We start from the raw sequence: 20,513 nt of genomic DNA, 5'->3' as shown, positions 1-20,513 counted from the left end.
AAGTCAAAAACTGGGTACTGCAACATTCACTTGAAGTATATAGCTCAGATGAAGACAGCAATCCCAGAAACACCACCCAACTCCAAAAACCATTACTGCAACTCTCACTTGACCTAAAGACCTCAACCAAAATCCACAATACCACTGATGAATGTTTATCTGGTCTCCAGCTGGGTGGTAGTATACATATATTGCAATGTTTCGGTAAATATCATACTACCCATCTTCTAGTGAACCATCAAGATTCGCAGAGAGCAGTATATTTATATGTGCGGTCTCCCCCCCCCCCCCCCCCCCCTCCACTAGTCCTCGGGAGGCTGCAGTGGTCCGGGTGCACAGTGGGGGGGGGGGGGGGGGGTAGTTGCCGACCCTGGCGGCGGAATTCGGCTCTCGGTGTGGGCATTCTGTCTGCATCTGCAGTGTTTACACCATTGGTCGACTGCTGGTGGTGTCACTCCTGTCTACGTAACGGCAGGAAACTATCCTACGTCAGATTGAAACCGCTTGGCGGTATAATAATAATAAATGCGATTAAGTCTGTTTTTTTAATAATTGATTAATCATACTAATCGCTGCTTCGTCTCCACAACCATGCTGTCCAAAAAACATGGGAAAAATCCAGTCGACAACCTCTAACAACACAATGTACAACATTGGAAAAATGCAATACAAACATCCAACACTTGAGTGCATCATCCCATACCAGCATGCCCTATATGAGCAAAACACATTTCAAATGACATGACTTAATGATGTCACATAACGCAGTTAAGTCATGGGCAAAAGCCAAAATCACAGCTATTACGTGACCCGTGCGGTCTTTGACAGTTGGTATTTCTGCACAAAAGTATCTGTACTCATTGATAGGTAAGGATCTGAAAAAATAAGAGGGACAACACTCGATAGTTTTGTGTTTCTTTTTCAGACTTTATTAAGATGGTCAAGTGGTTTATCTGAAATGCCGCCATGTTAATGTTCAAAAAGGTATAGATCTTAGCTTTATAGAATGATGAACTTGTGAAGTGTAGTTTATTGGTCGTTGTTAGTTTTTTCATTTGAGAAGGTCTCACACAGTTAGTGCTGTTACATTGATACATTTTAACACTGTAAAATCATATAAATAGTTCACAACTTGCTGCCAGTTGTGTGTAACACGGCATACCATTTGGTAGTAGCTTCATTTTCAAGATGGCTCATTCCTCTCTCATGGATATATTTGTGGTATGTGTTGGACCAACTATGGTTCTCCTTCTCCCCCTCCTCAGTCTATCTTTCATCAGCCTCTATTGACCCCAGTTCTGGATGCGAACCTGAATATTGTTTTGGTTCTGAATCGTTTTTCTCATTTTGCCTTTATTTCTGTTGCACCCGTTAGGCAAAATAAAGTCTAGTCCCTTCTTTTGGATATCACTCACCATTCCGGCGTGGTTGGATCATCATGTACTTTCTCATCTGTAACCCCCTGTCAGTGCAGGACCTGCACAGTGGATGCCTGAGCTGTTTGTTATCTTCCCACGAGACCTAAGAGTAGATGCTTATTGTTTTGTGGCACCAGGACCCTGAACAGTGACCATCAAATTAACTTTAAAGTCCGTCTGAACAGGGCTGAGAAGGTGTAACAGTACCGACATACCGCCATTTCTTTCTCGGCAGTTAACTGTTATTGGGTGTGGATATGGAGGGGCATGTGGTCAACACACTACTCTCCCAAACATTGTCAGTTTTTGTGACCGGAGCTGCTATTTCTCAGTCAAATGGATCTTCATTTGGCCTCACAAGGGCTGAGTGCACTCTGTGTGCCAGCAGCACATGGCAGACCCAAACGGTCACCCATCTAAGTGCGAACCAAGCCCGACAGCACTTAACTTTGGTGATCTGACAGGAAACCTGTGTTACCACTGCGACAAGGCTATTGACACACAGTGACAGTCAAGCCAGTTGAATAACTCTCCCTGTGATCAGCCCTTGATCAGAGTGTCATAATGATGTACACAGCATGTACGAAAAGAATTGTATTTACACCAGATAATAGCTGTGTATAATTGGCTGTCTCAGTGACTGGAAAAAAAATGCAAGAACCTATTACATCTTAGTTTTCTCTTCTGTTGCCATCTTTTGGGATGTTGAACAGAAATAAAATAATTTACTCGGAACTTAGTTTGCAGTAATACAGATGGTGATTCTTTCACGACAACCAAATCCTTTTACGGTGAAGACATGGAAGGTAAGTTTGGCAAAATAGCATCCTGGAAAAAATGTGGAATAGAGCCTTGCTAATTAAAGCAACGACTACACCAGAAGATTAATTTTCACATAGGTTTAAAGCTCCAATCTGACAAACTCTGAGCAAACTATGAATGTTGTGGCATTCATTTTGTACTGCTCATACAGATAAGGTTATAGGAAGTCAGAAATGACACAGGAGTCTTCGTATTGGAATTTGTAGGACAATTTTTACTTAAAAAGTAAAGCTGATAGTATATAGATGTGATGGTAAGCCTTATGTACTAACACCCAACAGATGCATACTTTTTTTTTGTTTCTCACTGTACTTCAGAAACCCTCTTTGGAATTTGTGGTAGAACACTCTTGGATAACACCCTCTTTGTACAAACATTCTGGACCAGCAGCCTCCCCAGTTGAATGTTTGCCCAACTTTTAAAAAGGAAAAGAAGATAAAGGAATAGAAAACATTCAGTCACCTGTCATACTTTGAAACCTGTAAAAAATATGAATGGCTTCATCCTTTTGAAGTGATAGGATCACAGATTTTACAGAGGTTACATCTAGAACCTGTTCTGTTCAAAATTATAAACTAGTTCCTAAAAAAATAAATTACTCCAGATAGAGGTTACCGCTTTCCTTGAACATCATCCATACATACCCTGCCAGAAGATACCTCTCCTTCATCCTCTGACATCACTGGAGAAGATGACAGTCGGTGAGAAAAAGTATGAGCTGGCCGATGAAATGAAATGTGATCAAGGAAGTGTAATTGGTGGAAGTTAAATCTGCCACTCTCTTGGCCTTGTGGTGATATGTATTCATAAAATTTCTTTCAGTCACCTATTTTGATGTTTTACTGATTCAGACCTGCAAGGTAGGGCCAAATAACCATCTTCCAATAGTAGTTTATGGCTTTGTCTCCTCTTGTGTTGTCTGTGTGCTGAGAGTGAGTGCGGGTTTTCTTCTAAACTACGGAAATAATTCTGAAGAATCCCACGTTGAACTCCTGTATTAACTCTTTGTGGTACGATAACTCATTTCTTCCATTTACAATAATTTTCACAGTCTTCAGAATACGTTATTCTAACTGACTAGTCCTCACATCATCTTAGATCAGACAATATTGTAGTTAATTAGAATGATTTGCGTGTCATGCCCTTTACAATTTTGTTGTAACAATGCTTTTCTCTGTGGCCGCAAAATATCTTCAGGCTGCAGTAGCAAGGAACAAGTGGCCCACAGCAAGTGGAGATGACAAATGGCCGTTCCATGTTGTAGATGTGATGCGCCCATGTCTTGTCACATCTGCTCATATCACAAACCATTCCTCCCAATGTTACTACTTATAAAATAAACTTTCTTCGATTCTCGTAAGCATGTTTCATCATTATTGAGGTGCGGCAGATGTGATACATTCTTTTATTATAATTGACATATCACATCTAACTGATACACAGTACAACACCAATATACAGCACAAGCCCTTCCGAAGAGAAAGAATGTGGAAGACGTCAATCAGAGACCTCTTTCACAGTACCATTTGACCTTTAATCTTCCCCTACAGGAAAACTACCTGTAGATATGGATGTTACTCCATTCTGAAAGGAAGCCAGTTTCCGCTAATCTGACTTCCCCTCTTTTATCAATAGTGTATTGGAATAGGACCAGTTATTACTGTCACCTGGCTGAATTCAAGATTAGGAGGTCACCTTCTTAAAGTTCAATAATAGCACATTTTAATAACAATAGAATTAACGTAATGAGGGCTTCAGAAAGTGTGTGCACAATTGTCCCCTTTTGCTGAGAGCAGATACTACTGAAAGCCATAGCCATCAGAATGGAACTGTTTGCTTTGCTAACTATTTGCAACTTAGGCATCTCATGAGCTAGATATACACTGATGAGCAAAACATTAAACTTCGTACTGCGAGAATGACCACTACCAAGTGGCCTTGTAGTCACATGTTGCGGTAAAGGAAGCATGTAAACATAGGAGAGACTAATTGGTAATTATTTTAGCAATGATATGTGTCACAAATGGTGAAATCCACTGACATAAGCAACTTTGATAAAGGGTAGATTGTTATGGCCCTGCACCTGGGGATGAGCATCTTGGAAATGGCAAAGTTGGTCAGTTGTTTGCGTGCTACCATTGTGAGAATCAATGGAAAGTGACTGAAGGTTGGTGAAACCACAGTTAGGTGATTGAGTGTTGGACGTCCACACCTCATCACAAAATGTGAAGGTCAGATGCTTGCGTGTTCTGACAAGCAGGGTAGGTAGCAATCTGTGACAGATCTGATCAAAGAGTACAATGCTGCTGCAGGTGGAAGTGTTGGAGCACACTGTTTGGTTCACATTGTTCAACATGGGGCTCCACAGTAGACAATCCCTACATATACCCATGTTGGGCCAACAATATCTTCAATTATGATTACAGTAGGCACGGAATTATTGAGATTGTACAGTGGATATGTGTCATCTTGTCAGACGAAACATGTTTCTTGTTACAATACATTGATGCTCGCGTCCCGATATGCAGTCATCCAGGTGGACATCTGCTCAAAACGTGCACCATTCTGTAAACATAGGCTGATGAGACAGTATTATGCTTTGGGAGACTTAAATGTGGTCTTCCAAGTGACCTGTCGTAGTAATCAAAGGTACTATGATAGCTGTTGATAATGTGAAGATTATTGCAAATCAGCTTCGTTCCTTCATTCTTGATGTCTTCCCTGATGGCAGTATCAATTTTCAACAGGAGAACTGTTGATGTCGCAAGTCCAAAATCGTGCCACTGTGGTTTTGAGGAGTCATGATAATTGGCTAACATTTATGTATTGGTCGCCAAATTCACCTTATCTCTGCCCAAGATAACCTATCTGGTACAACAATGGTTGCCAGCTCTGCATCCACAAACCATTGGCCTGTTGTGTATGGTAACTGCATAATTGTTCGTAGACATCTGGTGCTACATATCTCTGGAAATCTACCAAGGACTTGTTGTTAAATCCATGCTACACAGAGTCGCTGTTGAATTGCATTCCGGAGTTTGGGCAACACACCATTAAGTGGGTGGTCATAATGTTTTGGTTCATCAGTGTATATCTGATCAGATGATGGAAGGTATATTTTAAATGATTAATGGAAAATCTCATATAAAGATGTGAAACAAATACTAACAAAGAGATAGAGGGGCTGGCCAGTACTTACCTCAGCTCAGTACAGCCGATAGATACACAAAAAACAGAACCGAAAATTTACGTTCCTAGCTTTCGGACCAAATGTTTCTTCATCAGGGAGGAGAGAGGGGAAAGAAAGGGAAGAAGGGAAAGTGGATTCAGTTACTCACAACCCAGGTTATGAAGCAACAGGGAAAGGAAAACAGGGAGGGTAGCAAGGATGGAGGCATGGTTGTCAGAGGGAAGGCAAAGATACTCTACTGTAAGTACTGTGCCAGCTTCAAACCAAAGAGGATGCATACAGAAGTGAAGATGTATATAGTATAAAGATAAACACAACTATGTAGGATGAAAAGATGCGTGAATGGCTGAAGAGGAAAGGGAAAGAGGAGAAGACTGAAGAGTAAATGGGAGTGAGGTTGTTTAACGTAGGTTCAGTCCAGGGGGGTGGCGGGATGAAAGGATGTGTTGGAGTGCAAGTTCCCATCTCCGCAGTTCAGAGGGACTGGTGTTGGGTGGGAGAAGCCAAATGGCACATACGGTGTAGCAGGTTCCTAGGTCCCTAGAATTATGCCGGAGGGCATGCTCCGCTACTGGGTATTGGACATCTCCTAGGTGGACAGTTCGTCTGTGTCCGTTCATGCGCTCAGCCAGTTTAGTTGTTGTCATACCGATGTAAAAGGCTGTGCAGTGCAGGCATGTCAGCTGATAAATGACGTGTAGTTTCACACGTGACCCTGCCTTGAATTGTGTATGTTTTACCAGTAGCGGGGCTGGAGTAGCTGTTGTGGGGGGATGCATGGGGCAGGTTTTGCAGTGGGGTCGGTTACAGTGGTAGGAACCGCTGGGTAGAGAAGATAGTCTGGGAATATTGTAGGATTTAACAAGGATGTTACAGATGTTAGGGGGGTGATGAAAGGCAACTCTGGGTGGTGTGGGGAGAATTTTGTCAAGGGATGATCTCATTTCAGGGGTTGACTTGAGAAAGTCATATCCCTGGCAGAGTAATATGTTGATGTATTCGAGGCCAGGATAATATTGGGTGACAAGGGGGATGCTTCTGTGTGGTCTGGGGGTAGGAACATTGTTGTTGGACGGGGAGAAATGTATTGCTCGGGAGATCTGTTTGTGGACAAGGTCTGCAGGATAGTTGCGGGAGAGGAAAGCACTGGTCAGGTTATTGGTGTAATTGTTGAGGGATTCGTCACTGGAGCAGATACGTTTGCCACGAATACCTAGGCTGTAGGGAAGGGAGCGTTTGATGTGGAAAGGATGGCAGCTATCAAAGTGAAGGTACTGTTGTTTGTTTGTGGGTTTGATATGGACAGAGGTGTGGATGTGAGCTTCAACAAGATGAAGGTCAACATCCAGGAAGGTGGCTTGGGTTTTGGAGAAGGACCAGGTGAAATTCAGATTCGAAAAGGAGTTGAGGTTATGGAGGAAATTAAGGAGTGTTTCTTCACCATGAGTCCAGGCCACAAAGATATCATCTATAAACCTATACCAGGCCAGGGGAAGCAGCTGTTGGGTCTTCAGGAAAGCCTCCTTCATGCGGCCCATGAAGAGGTTGGCATAGGACGGAGCCATCCTGGTGCCCATGGCCGTTCCCCTGATTTGTTTGTAGGTCTGGCCTTTGAAAGTGAAGTAATTATGGGTGAGGATGAAGTTGGTAAGTGTGATAAGGAACAAGGTTTTTGGAAGATCTTCGGGTGGCCGTTGGGAGAGGTAGTGCTCAAGGGCAGAGAGACCATGGGTATGTGGGATGTTTGTGTAAAGGGATGCAGCATCTATGGTGACAAGAAAGGTTTCAGGTGGGAGAGGAGTGGGAATGGATTTGAGGCGTTCTAGGAAGTGGTTTGTGTCTTTGATGTAGGATGGGAGTCTGCGGGTGATAGGTTGGAGGTGTTGGTCTACCAGAGCTGAGATACGTTCTGTTGGGGCTTTGAAGCCTGCTACAATGGGACGGCCAGGATGGTCAGGATGGTTCTCTTTGTGAATTTTGGGTAATAGGTAGAAGGTAGGGGTACGTGGCTCAGGTGGAGTGAGTAAGTCTATGGAAGCCGTTGTGAGGCCTTGTGAGGGACCTTGGATTTTTAGGATATTCTGCAGCTCAGTCTGGATGGAGGGAATGGGATCCTGGGTAACAGCTTTGTAGGTTGAGGTGTCGGAGAGTTGACGCAGTCCTTCTGCCACATACTCCACACGGTCAAGTACCACAGTTGTGGAGCCTTTATCCGCCGGGAGGATGACAATAGAGCGGTCTGTTTTCAGCTTGCTAACGGCACGGGATTCAGCTGGGGTGATGTTGGGGGTTGTCGGGATGTTCTTCAAGAAGGACTGGGAGGCAACACTGGATGTGAGGAATTCCTGAAATGTCTGCAAGGGATGATTTTGGGGGAGGGGAGGAGGATCCCTTTGAGAAGGCGGTCGGAACTGTTCTAGACAGGGTTCAACACTGGGTCTAGTATTTGGGGGCTGTGTTTGGGTAGTGAAGTGATATTTCCAGTTGAGGTTCTGGTTGAATGAGAGGAGATCTTTAACCAGGGCAGTGTGGTTGAATTTAGGCGTGGGGCTAAAGGTTAAGACTTTTGATAGAACAGATGTGTCTGGAGGAGAGAGGGATCTGGATGAGAGGTTTAGAACTGAATTGGGACTGGTGATATGTGGCATTTGTCTGTGGTTATAGTTGGGATTTGGTCTGTGTGGGGTATGTGCTGGGATGGGGAGATTGAGTAGGGTGGCTAGGCTAGGTTTGTTGGCTATGAGGGGGGTTTGTTGAAGGTTCTGTTGTGGTTGGTGTTTGTGAGGGATAGGGAGAGGGACCCCACTCCAATATCCGTGCCAATTCTCAAAGAAAAAGCGATAGTTTTGCACAAAAAACTGGAAGCTAAAAGTAAATTTGCTGCCAGTGAAGGCTGGATTGGTCATTGGAAAACTCATCGTGGTGTCCGATTTGTTTCTATTTCCGGTGAAAAACTATCTGCTGATGCCGCAGCTGCTAAGGAGTTTTCTGTTAAGTTTCAAGAAATTGTAGAAGAAAATAAACTGTTACCCTGCCAAGTGCATAACATCGACGACACAGGGCTGAACTTTAAAATGTTGCCAACAAAAACGCTCGCAGCTTCAAATGAATCCGTGGTAGGAACGAAACTTAAAAAAGATAGAAGAACAGTCATTCCTTGTAGCATCGCAGATGGTACCCACAAACTCCCCTTGTTCGTCATTGCCAAATCTTAGAAGGCAAGGGCATTCAAAAATATAAACTTATTTCCTTGCCGGTTTATCACCGCAATCAAAAATCTGCTTGGATGGACTGCGTCCTTTTTAAGTTTGTGCCATCAATCGAAAAAGACTTGAAGCAAGAAAATCTGCCGGTTTGTGATCTAATGCTGTTGGATAATGCACCATCACATTTATCTGAGGAAGATTTGGTGCAAGGAGACATAAAAGCTCTCTTTCTGCCTCCTAATGTGACCTCACTCATCCAACCAATGGATCTCAGGGCGTTATCGAATGGTTAAAAAGGCGATATCGCAGAAAGTATATCAGCTCAATCTTGGAAAAATCTGAAGGAGGTCATAACTTATTTGAGGCAGTGAAATCCCTGAACATCAAAGATGCTATCTATACAATCGCTGCAGCATGGGATGAACTGAAACCTGACACACTGTGGAAATCGTGGCGTAAGCTTTGGCCACAAGTTATAACTGAAAATCAGCATACCGAAGATGAGCAAAACGACGACACACTGGAAATTGTTAAAGATCTACAAACTCTGGAGCCGAACGTCCCTGACAATGAAGTTGAAGAGTGGATCAATGAATGTGACAAAGACTGTAACACTTTTGAAGAGCTCAATGACAATCAGATTGTTGCCGCTGTTAGCCAGGAAACTGTGAATGAGGACTCAGATGGCGAAGACGAACCTCCTACCTGGATTTTACACAACGATGAAAAAAAATGCTTTTGACATCACCCTTCAGTACATCGAGCAGAATCCAACTTCATCTCCAATGGATGTTTTGTGGATAAAAAAATGGAGGGACACTGCAGCTAAATCTAGAATAACATCTGCTAAACAAATATATATCACTGACTTTTTTTCCAAGTAATTTGTTTTCCTTTTTACTGTAAAAACAACACATACAGTATAATCATTTCTTAGTTTATACATACAGTAGTTTATTTCTTTGTAAAATATTTCCTTTTTATATACAGTGCTATAAACATTTTTTAGTTTACAGTATATATTGTTTATATGTTACTAAGTACAGTACAGTAATTTGCTTGTTGTTTTTCCTTTTAAAACCAATACATATTATAGTGTGTGTAGACATTTTTTAGTTAATATAGTGTTTAACACTGTATAAAAAGTCTTTTTATATTACTGTAGACGTCTTTTAGTTCTTAAATCGTTTAATTTTTTGTACTAAATGTCTTTTTACATTTTTTTGCAATAAATATTAGATTTTTTGGATAATTTGACCTTTTTTTCATTCCGACCCTGGTCCCGGTCCTGAAGGTGATGGATTAGAGGGGTTCTACTGTACAGTGAATACTGTGGAAGCAAATGGGCCTGGTGCATGGAGGGGCATCATCCAGATGTCTTGTTTGGGGCAGATCGATATGCGTCAATAGTTTTAACTATGTATTCAACATAGTGTGTCAATGGGGAAGGGGGGGGGGGGGGAGGAGGTAGCAGTGTGTGACTATTTGCTGGTAATGCTACTATAGTAGACTGGAAAGTGTTGTTGAGTGACCATAGAAAGATCCATGCTGACTTAGACAGAATTTCTGTTTTGGAGTGATGAAAGGCTGCATGCTCTAAATGTAGAAAAATACAGATGACTAGAAAAGACAATCCTACAATGTTTGCATACAGTATTAATGGTACAGTGTTTGACATGATCACATGAACTAAATATCTGTGTGCAATGCTGTGAAGCGATAATAAATTAAGTGAGCAGATGGAGTTGGTAGTAGGGAAGACAAATGATTGTCTTTGGTTAACTGGGAGAATTTAGGGAAGTGTAGCTCATCTATAGAGGAGTCTGCCTATAATAAACTAATGTGATCCATTCTTGAGCATTCCTTGAATGTTTGGAATCCTCAGCAGGGTGTCTGATAGGAAGACATCATTAAGTAATTCAGAAGTGTGCTGCTAGATTTGTTATCGGTAGTTTTGATCATCATGCAAGTATTGCGGAGATGCTTCATGAACTGAAATGCTTCATGAACTGAAATGGGAATCACTGGAGAAAAGACATTTTTTTCCATGAAGCACTATTGAGAAAATTTAGAGCACCGGCATTTACGCTTGACTGCCGAATAATTCTACTGATTCCAATGTACATTTTGCATGAGGACCACTAAGACAAGAGAAGGTAAATTAGGTCTTGTATGAAGGCATGAAGTGGTGGGAGGCCCGAGCCAAATGGACAGGCCTCATCAGCACCCAGACCCGGCAGCAGCTGGAGCAGGGTCCGGATATAGATAGATAGATGAAGGCATCTAGACAGTTGTTTTTTCCTCGCTCCATTTGCGAGTGGAACAGGAAAGGGAATGACTAGTAGTCACACAAGGTATCCTCTGTCATTGACCATATGGTTGCTTTTGAGTAAATATGTAGGTGCAGATTTGTTTTATACCATTTTTCATCTGTAAAATCTGGCAGATGATGATGAAATGTTGACACTAGTCAAAGCAAAATAAAGTTTCATTTAATAACAGGCTTTGGTGCTTTATTTAAAATGTCTTATTGAAGCTGTGGAGCACATGTTAAAAAGCATATTATGTAATGAAAAGTGTTACACAATATTTATTAACAGTGATTTTAGGAGAGTGATTTGAAATGCAACTAACAAGAAAATAACTAATATTTACAGAAATGAGCCACATACGTCTTTGGCGATGAGGCATCGTGTCTCGAGAGACACCGCCATGTCAAAGGCATGTCCAGTGCCAGACAGGAGGGCTTGTGTGTTCCAATGAAGTCTAGGGCTGTGCCCGCAGTAGCACAGGTACCAACAGGGTCACCCAAACTGAAATGGTCTCATCAGAGGAGCCAGACATAGTGTGTTGCACAACATAGGACATGGAGGGTTCTAGAGACATTTTCCCTAAAGGATTAAACCGGATACAAATCCTGGTCTTCCATGTTGGGGGGTCGATCATGGGTCTGACAGCCCTGTATTGGAAATTTTTTTTTTACGAAACTCGAATACAGAAACAGCTGGATTGATGATGTTGATGAACAGCTCGTTCAAGGAAGAGGACAATGCAAATGGAAAAATATATACTTTGCTAGTTGGAATGTGAGAACTTTGAACAGATCAAGAACTGTATGTGGACTCAAACAAGAGACGGAGGAAAACAGCATATGTCTTGCAGCAACTCAATAGGTCAGGTGGAAAGGAGGCAGTATCCTAAAAAGTGGCAACTACATAATTCTGTGTAATGGAGGGGAGAGTGTTGCAGTTGGTGGCACAGAATTTCTTGTAGACTGTAAACATAAAGCAGCAGCTCTGAATTTTAACCCTGTAAATGAAAGGACATGCACTTTGAGAATGAAAATGAAGATCTGTTTCTTCAACATCACTCTTGTATGTTTGTATGCACCTACAGGAGTTTATGAGGATGGTGTGAAAGATGAATTTCATGGTCAGCTAGAATAGGAATTAAAAAGTATATTAAGGCAAAATTTGAAGATCTGTATCTTGGACAACCTTAAAAGTGCTACATACAACTTTCATTTGTCAGATCTTGCTAGGAGAGAGGAGCGTAGCGAAAATTGTTTTAAAGTTCAATTCAGGGTCATTTAACTAAATCGTTTTATAACAGACATTGCCAGAGGAATAGCGCATCAAATCAACTCTCAAAGAAGTTTTTCTTTTCGTACCAGTCTTCTGATTGGCATAGCCCACCACGATTTCACTACGCATTGCAATCAAATTGTCTCAGAGTAGAACTCAACACCCAGCTTTCTAATAAATTATGTGTTTTATATACTTCAATCTGTTTTTTTCCTACAATTTTTGCCCTTTGACAATTCCCTGTAGCAACATGGAAATTGTTCCCAGTTGTCTCAACATTGTCCTATCACCTTGTCCCTTTTTGTAATTAGCATTTCCAACACATCCCTTTACTAATTTCTTTTACAGTGAACCTTCTCATTTCTTATACAGCCAGTGTTTTCATCACAGTTCTTTCTTAATTGATTTTACAGAGAACCTCCACATGTATTTTGAGTCCACTTCAGTATTCAACATCCTTCTGCAACTCATGTCTCAAACCTTTCAGTTCTCATCTTTTTTTCATTTTCCCCCAATCCACAGTTCACTTCCATACAATGTTAGTCTCCCAGTGTACATTCTCTCTCTCTCTCTCTCTCTCTCTCTCTCTCTTTCTCATTTAAGATGCATGATTGTTGAAAAGGCGTTCAATGTAATGTTAAAGTGATTCTACTCATGTATTTAATGCATATAAACGGTTAGTCAATTTTATTGATATTGCCTTTAAGTACACAGTGTTATAAGAATAAACCAGGCAGGAGAGTGTCCCATGGGGCTTCACAGCTCTCTTGTGGGCATGTGTGTGGTGCGCAAGGTCCCTGAGCTATTGCAGCCTTTCTTCTTTTCCATCTGCTTTACCTTCCCCTTCCTTCTTCCTGCCTGCCCCTAATCCTTTCCTGTTGCTCCTTCCTTTCTTATTTATGTCAGCCCAGCTATCCTTCTGACTTCATTTTGTCTTACAGTTTTGGTTTGTTTGCTTTTCTTCCTCCTTTTCAGATTTTCTTTTTTGTCCCCCTTAGGACTTTGACAGCCACCTCTAAATCTGAAATCTGTGGTTTGAGCCAAGTGGAGAACTACTCCCTCCCTTGCATCATCTCTGTCATGGGTCCCTCTCTCCCTCCTCTCCCTCTCCCCTCTCCCCTTTTCCCCCACCCCCTCCTTCCCTGCCATAACCCTATTGTATCCTTGCTAGGTCACCAGCTTGGTAGCCAGTCCATGTGACATGATTGTTATGAACTAATCTGGCTGAGCTCCCTGACACTACAGGAATCACACTGCTGGTACTACCTGTGCTGTGAATGCCTCGAGTAAGCCTAGGAGTGGTTGCCTATCTTTTCAGGCTATTGGAACTCCCAGCAATGGCCTTCATGCCAGGCAGTCATTACCATGGCTGGGTGGTACCCCAAGGCGAGCCCCTGATTGGAGCAGGTGGTACCAGAGCAGACGCTTGGCACATGAAACTACATAAATGATCTTTTGGATAGGGTGGATAGCAATGTGCGGCTGTTTGCTGATTATGATGCTGTGGTGTACGGGAAGGTGTCATCATTGAGTGACTGTAGGAGGATACAAGATGACTTGGACAGGATTTGTGTAAAGAATGGCAGCTAACTCTAAATATAGATAAATGTAAATTAATGCAGATGAATAGGAAAAAGAATTCTGTAATGTTTGAATACTCCATTAGTAGTGTAGCGCTTGACGCAGTCACATCAATTAAATATTTGGGCGTAACATTGCAGAGCGATTTGAAGTGGGACAAGTGTGTAATGGCAGTTGTGGGGAGGTGGATAGTTGTCTTCGGTTCGTTGGTAGAATTTTAGGAAGATGTGGTTCTTCTGTAAAGGAGGCCACTTATAAAACACTAATACGACCTATTCTTCAGTACTGCTTGAGCATTTGGGATCCCTATCAGGACGGATTGAGGGAGGACATAGAAGCAATTCGGAGGTGGGCTGCTAGATTTGTTACTGGTAGGTTTGATCATCACGCGAGTGCTACGGAAATGCTTCAGGAACTCAGGTGGGAGTCTGTGGAGGAAAGGTGGTGGTCTTTTCGTGAATCGCTACTGAGGAAATTTAGAGAACCAGCATTTGAGGCTGACTACAGTACAGTTTTACTGCCGCCACCTTATATTTCGCAGAAAGACCACAAAGATAAGAGAGATTAGGGCTCATACAGAGGCATATAGGCAGTCATTTTTCCCTCGTTCTGTTTGGGAGTGGAACAGGGAGAGATGATGCTAGTTGTGGTATGAGGTACCCTCCGTCATGCACGGTATGGTGGATTGTGGAGTATGTATGTAGATGTAGATCTCGATCTCGCCAGACCCTCAGACACAATGGATATAGACTGCTCAGGCAATAAATTGGTGGCAGCAGGTGACTCTGAGGCGTAAACTGCCTTAGTGAATGTTCCATGCTTTCCCAGTCTCACAATGTCATCCTCCAGTAGAATTGCAGTGGTTTTTTCCACCGCCTGGCTGACCTGCGGCAACTGTTAAGCTTTACACCGGCTATCTGCATTGCCCTCTAGGAAACCTGGTTCCCAGCAATGCGGACCCCTGCCCTCCATGGCTATAAGGGATATTACAGGAACCGTAGTGACTATAATAGTGTGTCAGGTGGAGATTGCGTTTATGTCCTAAACTCGGTCTGTAGTGAACATGTGCCCCTTCAAACCCCTCTTGAAGCTGTGGCTGTCAATGCAGGAAATAATTGTCTGCAATGTATATCTTCCTCCAGATGGTGCACTACCCCTGAATGTATTAGCTGCAGTGATTGATCATCTCCCTAAACCTTTCCTACTTCTAGGAGATTTTAATGCCCATAACACCTTGTGGGGTGGTACCATACTTACTGGCCAAGGCAGAGATATCGAAACTTTACTGTCACGATTTGACCTCTGCCTTTTAAATACTGGGGCTGCCACACAGTACAGTGTGACTCATGGTAGTTACTTGGCCATTGATTTATCAATTTGCAGCCCAGGACTTCTCCCATCTATCCACTGGAGAGCACATGACGACCTTTGTTGTAGTGACCACTTCCCCATCTTGCTGTCACTACTCCAGCATCAGGCACATGGATGTCTGTCCAGATGGGCTTTGAACAAGGCGTACTGGGGAACTTTCACCTCTGGTGTCACAGCTGAAGCTCCCCCACACGGTAACATCAATGTGATGGTTGAGCAGGTGACCAGCACAGTTATTTCTGCTGCAGAAAATGTGATCCCTCTCTCTTTAGGGTGCCCAAGGCGTAAGGCAGTCCCTTGGTGGTCACCGTAAGTCGCTGAAGCAATTAAGGAGCGTCGGCGAGCTCTACAGCAGCATAAGCGACACCCTTCCTGGAGCACCTCTTAGCCTTTAAACGGCTTCGTACCCGTGCTCGCTACCTTATCATGAATTGGTAAGGGAGAGATACGTCTCCACCATTGGGTGCCACACGGCACCTTCCCAAGTCTGGGCAAAGATCAAACGTCTTTTCGGGTACCAGGCCCCAACAGCTGGCCCTGGTGTTACCATAAATGGCGAGCTATGTACCGACGCAAACACGATTGCCGAGCACTTTGCTGAGCACTTTGCTTGAGCCTATGCGTCCGAGAATCACCCCCCAGCGTTTCGCACACTCAAACGGCGGCTAGAACGGAACGCCCTCTCATTCACTACATGCTGCAGTGAATCCTATAATGCCCTATTTACAGAGTGGGAGCTCCCCCGGCAGCATTGCATTTACTCTACCCTGTGCACCACTGTGGGGTTCGATTGGCGACAGGAGCTTTTAGGATGAGTCGGTGACCAGCATACTGGTGGAGGCTGGTGTCCCTCCACTGCAGATCAGACGTGCGCAACTGCTCGCCAGTTACACAGCACGCATTCAAAGTTCCCCTGCACATCCGAATAACCGCCTGCTTTTCCCGCCCATGTCAGTCCATCTCCCGCATCTGCAGCCCAGATAGAGGCTGACGATTGTGGTTCGCATGCGGTCCCTTCTCTCCTAACTGGAGTCCTTCCCTTGACCTTCCCTTGGGCTTGCAGCCCATTCACATACGCCTCCATGGTGCACGCCTCGGCTGCAGCTTTGTCTGGACCTTTTGCATGGCCCTAAGGACTCCGTTAACCCCGCCGCTCTGTGCTTTCACTTCCTCTCGATTCTTGATGTGTTCCGGGACTCTGAAGTGGTTTACACCGACTTCTCAGTGGCTGATGGTCGCATAGGCTTTGCATATGTTCATGAAGGACATATCCACTCCTTGCCAGTTGGCTGCAGTGTTTTCACTGCAGAACTGGCAGCCATATCTCATGCTCTTGAGTACATCTGCTCATGCCCTGGCGAGTCATTTCTCCTATGTACGGACTCATTGAGCAGCCTACAAGGTATCGACCAGTGCTACCCTCGTCACCCTCTGGCAGCGTCCATTCAGGAGTCGATCTATGCCCTGGAACAGGCACGCCGCTCCGTGGTGTTTGTATGGACCGCAGGACACGTTGCAGTTCCCGGCAATGAACTTGCCAACAGGCTGGCCAAACTGGCGACGTGGAAACCGCATCTGGAAACAAGCATCTCCTAAGCTGACCTGCAAGCTATCTTACACCGCATGGTTTTCCAGCTTTGGGAGATGGAATGGCATAACAGCACGCATAACAAACTGTGTGTCATTAAGGAAACTATGAATGTGTGGAAGTCTTCCATGCGGACCTCTCGCAGGGAATCAGTTGTCCTCTGCCGCCTCCACATTGGCCATACGTGGCTAACCCATGGATACCTACTCTGTCACGAGGACCCACCTCAGTGTCGCTGTAGCTCCCAAATGACAGTTGTCCACCTCTTACTGGACTGCCCACTTTTATCCGCTCTGTGGCAGACTTTTAACTTTCCCAGCACTCTGCCTTCGGTGTTGGGCGACAATGTCTCCACAGCAGCTTTAGTTTTACTTTTTATCCATGAGAGTGGGTTTTATACTTCTATGTAGGTTTTAGCGCATGCCCCTTGTCCCTCTGTGTCTTCCGCCCTAGTGCTTTTAGGATGGAGGTTTTAATGTGGTGCAGAGTGGCTGGCTTTCCCTTTTTATTCTTCTGGTTGGCCAGCCACTATAATCTGCTTTCATGTTTTACTCTCTTCTGTTTCTAGCGTCTTGTGGCTTTTCCTTTCTTTCCGTTTTGTGTTATATGTTTTGTTCGCTTTATACTCAAACTTGTGGCCCTGTTCTATTAGGAACAAGGGACTGATGACCGTGTAGTTTGGTCCCTCCTCCCGCCTTTAAACCAACCAACCAACCAAGTGTAGACCAGATGTGGCTTAAATTTAAAGAAATAATATCAGCAGCAATTGAGAGATTTATACCAAATAATTTAACAAATGACGGAGCTGATCCTCCTTGGTACACAAAACAGGTTAGAACACTGTTGCAGAAACAACTAAACAAACATGCCAAATTTAAACAGATGCAAATTCCCCAAGATTGGTGATCTTTTACAGAAGCTTGAAATTTTGCGCGGACTTCAATGCAAGATGCTTATAACAGTCTCCACAACGAAACTTTGTTTTGAAACCTGGCAGAAAATCCAAAGAGATACTGGTCGTTTGTGAAGTATGTTAGTGGCAAGAAACAATCAGTGCCTTATCTGCATGATAGCAATGGAGATACTATCACAGACAGTGCTACCAAAGCAGAGTTACTAAATACAGCCTTCCGAAATGCCTTCACAAAAGAAGACGAAGTAAATATTCCAGAATTCGAATCGAGAACAGCTGCCAACATGAGTAACCTTGTAGTAAATATCCTCGGAGTAGTGAAACTTAATAAAAGCAAGTTTTGTGGTCCAGACTGTATACCAATAAGGTTCCTTTCTGAGTATGCTGATGAATTAGCTCCATACTTAACAATCGTATACAATCATTTGCTCAATGAAAGATCCGTACCCAAAGACTGGAAAGTTGCACAGGTCACACCAATATTCAAGAAAGGTAGTAGGAGTAATCCACTAAATTACAGGCCCATATCGTTAACGTCAATATGCAGCAGGAATTGCCTCAAAGAAAATGGTCTATTGACACACAATCAACATGGGTTTAGAAAACATCGTTCTGTGAAACACAACTAGCACTTTATTCACATGAAATGTTGAGTGCTATTGACAAGGGATTTCAGACTGAGTCCGTATTTCTGGATTTCCAGCAGGTTTTTGACACGGTACCACACAAGTGGCTCGTAGTGAAATTGCATGCTTACGGAATATCGTCTCAGTTATGTGACTGGATTTGTGATTTCCTGTCAGAGAGGTCACAGTTCGTAGCGCTTGAAGGAAAGTCATTGAGTAAAACAGAAGTGATTTCTGGCGTTCCCCAAGGTAGTGTTATAGGCCCTTTGCTGTTCCTTATCTATATAAATGATATTGGATACAGTCTGAACAGCCGTCTTCGGTTGTTTGTAGATGATGCTGTCGTTTATTGACTAATGAAGTTATCAGATCAAAACAAACTGCAAAACGATTTAGAAAAGATATCTGAATGATGCAAAAAGTGGCAGTTGACCCTAAATAATGAAAAGTGTGAGGTCATCCACCTGAGTGCTAAAATGAACTCGTTAAACTTCGGATACGCCATAAATCAGTCTAATCTAAAAGCTGTAAATTCAACTAAATACCTAGGTGTTACAATTACGAACAACGTAAATTGGAAGGAAGACATAGAAAATGTTATGGGGAAGGCTAACCAAAGACTGCGTTTTATTGACAGGACACTTAGAAAATGTAACAGGCCTACTAAGAAGACTGCCGACACCATGCTTGTCCGTCCTCTTGTAGAATCCTGCTGCATGATATGGGATCCTTACCAGATGGGGCTGACAGAGTACATTGAAAAAGTTCAAACAAAGGAAGCATGTTTTGTATTATCGTGAAATATGGGGGAGAGTGTCACAGAAACGATAGAGGATTTAGGCTAGAAATCATTAAAAGAAAGACTTTTTCGTTGCGATGGAGTCTTTTCACGAAATTCCAATCAGCAACTTTCTCCTCCAAATGCGAAAATATATTGTTGACACCGGCCTACATAAGGAGGAATGATCACCATGATAAAATAAGGGAAATCAGAGCTTGTACGGAAAGATATAGGTATTTATTCTCTCCGCGCGCTATACGAGATTGGAACAATAGAGAATTGTGAAGGTGGTTTGATGAAGCCCCTGCCAGGCACTTAAATGTGATTTGCAGAGTATACATGTAGTTGTATGGATACCAGTGTGTCCCTCATCATTGAAACACACCCTAGGAAGTCAGGCTGTGACAATATTGATAACTTTCCGTCTATGTAAGTAATTTACAAAATTTTGTTTGGCTTCACAGATTCTTTGCCAGGTGTTGTTGAGGACACACTTAGTTTATTCCTCAGGCTGACTGTGAAAAATCGATCAGTAAATAACTGCCTTTCTGAAAGTTGGTGTACTATGCTGAGTATCTTTTATAGATTCCTTTTTTTAGTTTTTCTTTTACATATAATGATTGTTCTGTTATCTGCCTTCTATGAATTTATTTTAACTAGTCTTTGGAGGCCAATGATATCATGTCTTTGTACACAGTTTCATTGTGTATAATTTTGGTATGAGGAAAGAGCATTTTTGATCACTTATTTTCAGGATGTGGATGCGCATATCCATTTGAACACTGTAGTTGACTTTTGATCCATACAACACCAAAGAGATTGTTTACTTTTTTCTAGTTACATTGAAAAACAGTTCTTAATCTTTGGCAATTAGATGTTCTGAGAACAGTGTAATCATGTTTGAAGTGGAGAGGTAGATTTTCAGTGAAAGACAGGAGAGAAGAGTGTCTTATCTTCCTTCCTAACGTGTATGACATGCACAGTCAAAAGTGTCATCAGTTTGAACAAGTTTGTTCTCAAATAAAGCTTTCGTAGGATTGTGTGTATGTACTTGGATGCAAATTTATAGATGAGAAAAACATTCCATGCATGATAGATGTTTAGTACAGTTACAGATAATGACAAAGATATGTAATAAATTTAATGCCCTGAAGAAAGTGTCCTTATTTTAATTTTAATTTCAGATGCCTGCGAAAGATCCACTGCTAAATTTTTCTCAAAGTAAGATACACATTTTACCATACACTAATTCTTAATGGCACACAGCTTATATTGAAGCTAATAATGATGCAGTCCTATTGAAAAGACTTGTCTACAGTGAAAAATCATAGTCTCTTTATTTTGTTGTTAAGTTTTTATGTTCATAGGTTTTATGCTACAGGACTTACTTGCCAAGTTACATCTTAAATAGTATTTGTACTGAGCTAATCTTC

At 42.7% G+C, this 20,513-nt stretch overlaps 1 protein-coding gene across 2 annotated transcripts in view; it reads left to right on the top strand.

Moving 5' to 3' along the window:
- The window catches only part of LOC124711531 (phosphatidate cytidylyltransferase, photoreceptor-specific), a 111,100-nt gene that overhangs the window by 2,471 nt on the left and 88,116 nt on the right, over positions 1–20,513 (top strand). Inside the window, exon 2 of one of the 2 annotated variants that reach the window (XM_047241659.1) lies at positions 20,265–20,301. The exons of the other annotated variant lie outside the window; for it this stretch is intronic. The gene's annotated coding sequence lies outside the window, so the exon portion shown is untranslated. The remainder of the gene's footprint in view (positions 1–20,264; positions 20,302–20,513) is intronic. 2 annotated transcript variants of the gene reach the window in all.

The sequence above is a fragment of the Schistocerca piceifrons genome, chromosome 8 (assembly GCF_021461385.2).
Source record: "Schistocerca piceifrons isolate TAMUIC-IGC-003096 chromosome 8, iqSchPice1.1, whole genome shotgun sequence".
Classification (NCBI taxonomy): domain Eukaryota; kingdom Metazoa; phylum Arthropoda; class Insecta; order Orthoptera; family Acrididae; genus Schistocerca; species Schistocerca piceifrons.
Note: the sequence above shows the minus strand (reverse complement) of the source record. Positions and strands in the feature narration are given on the sequence as shown.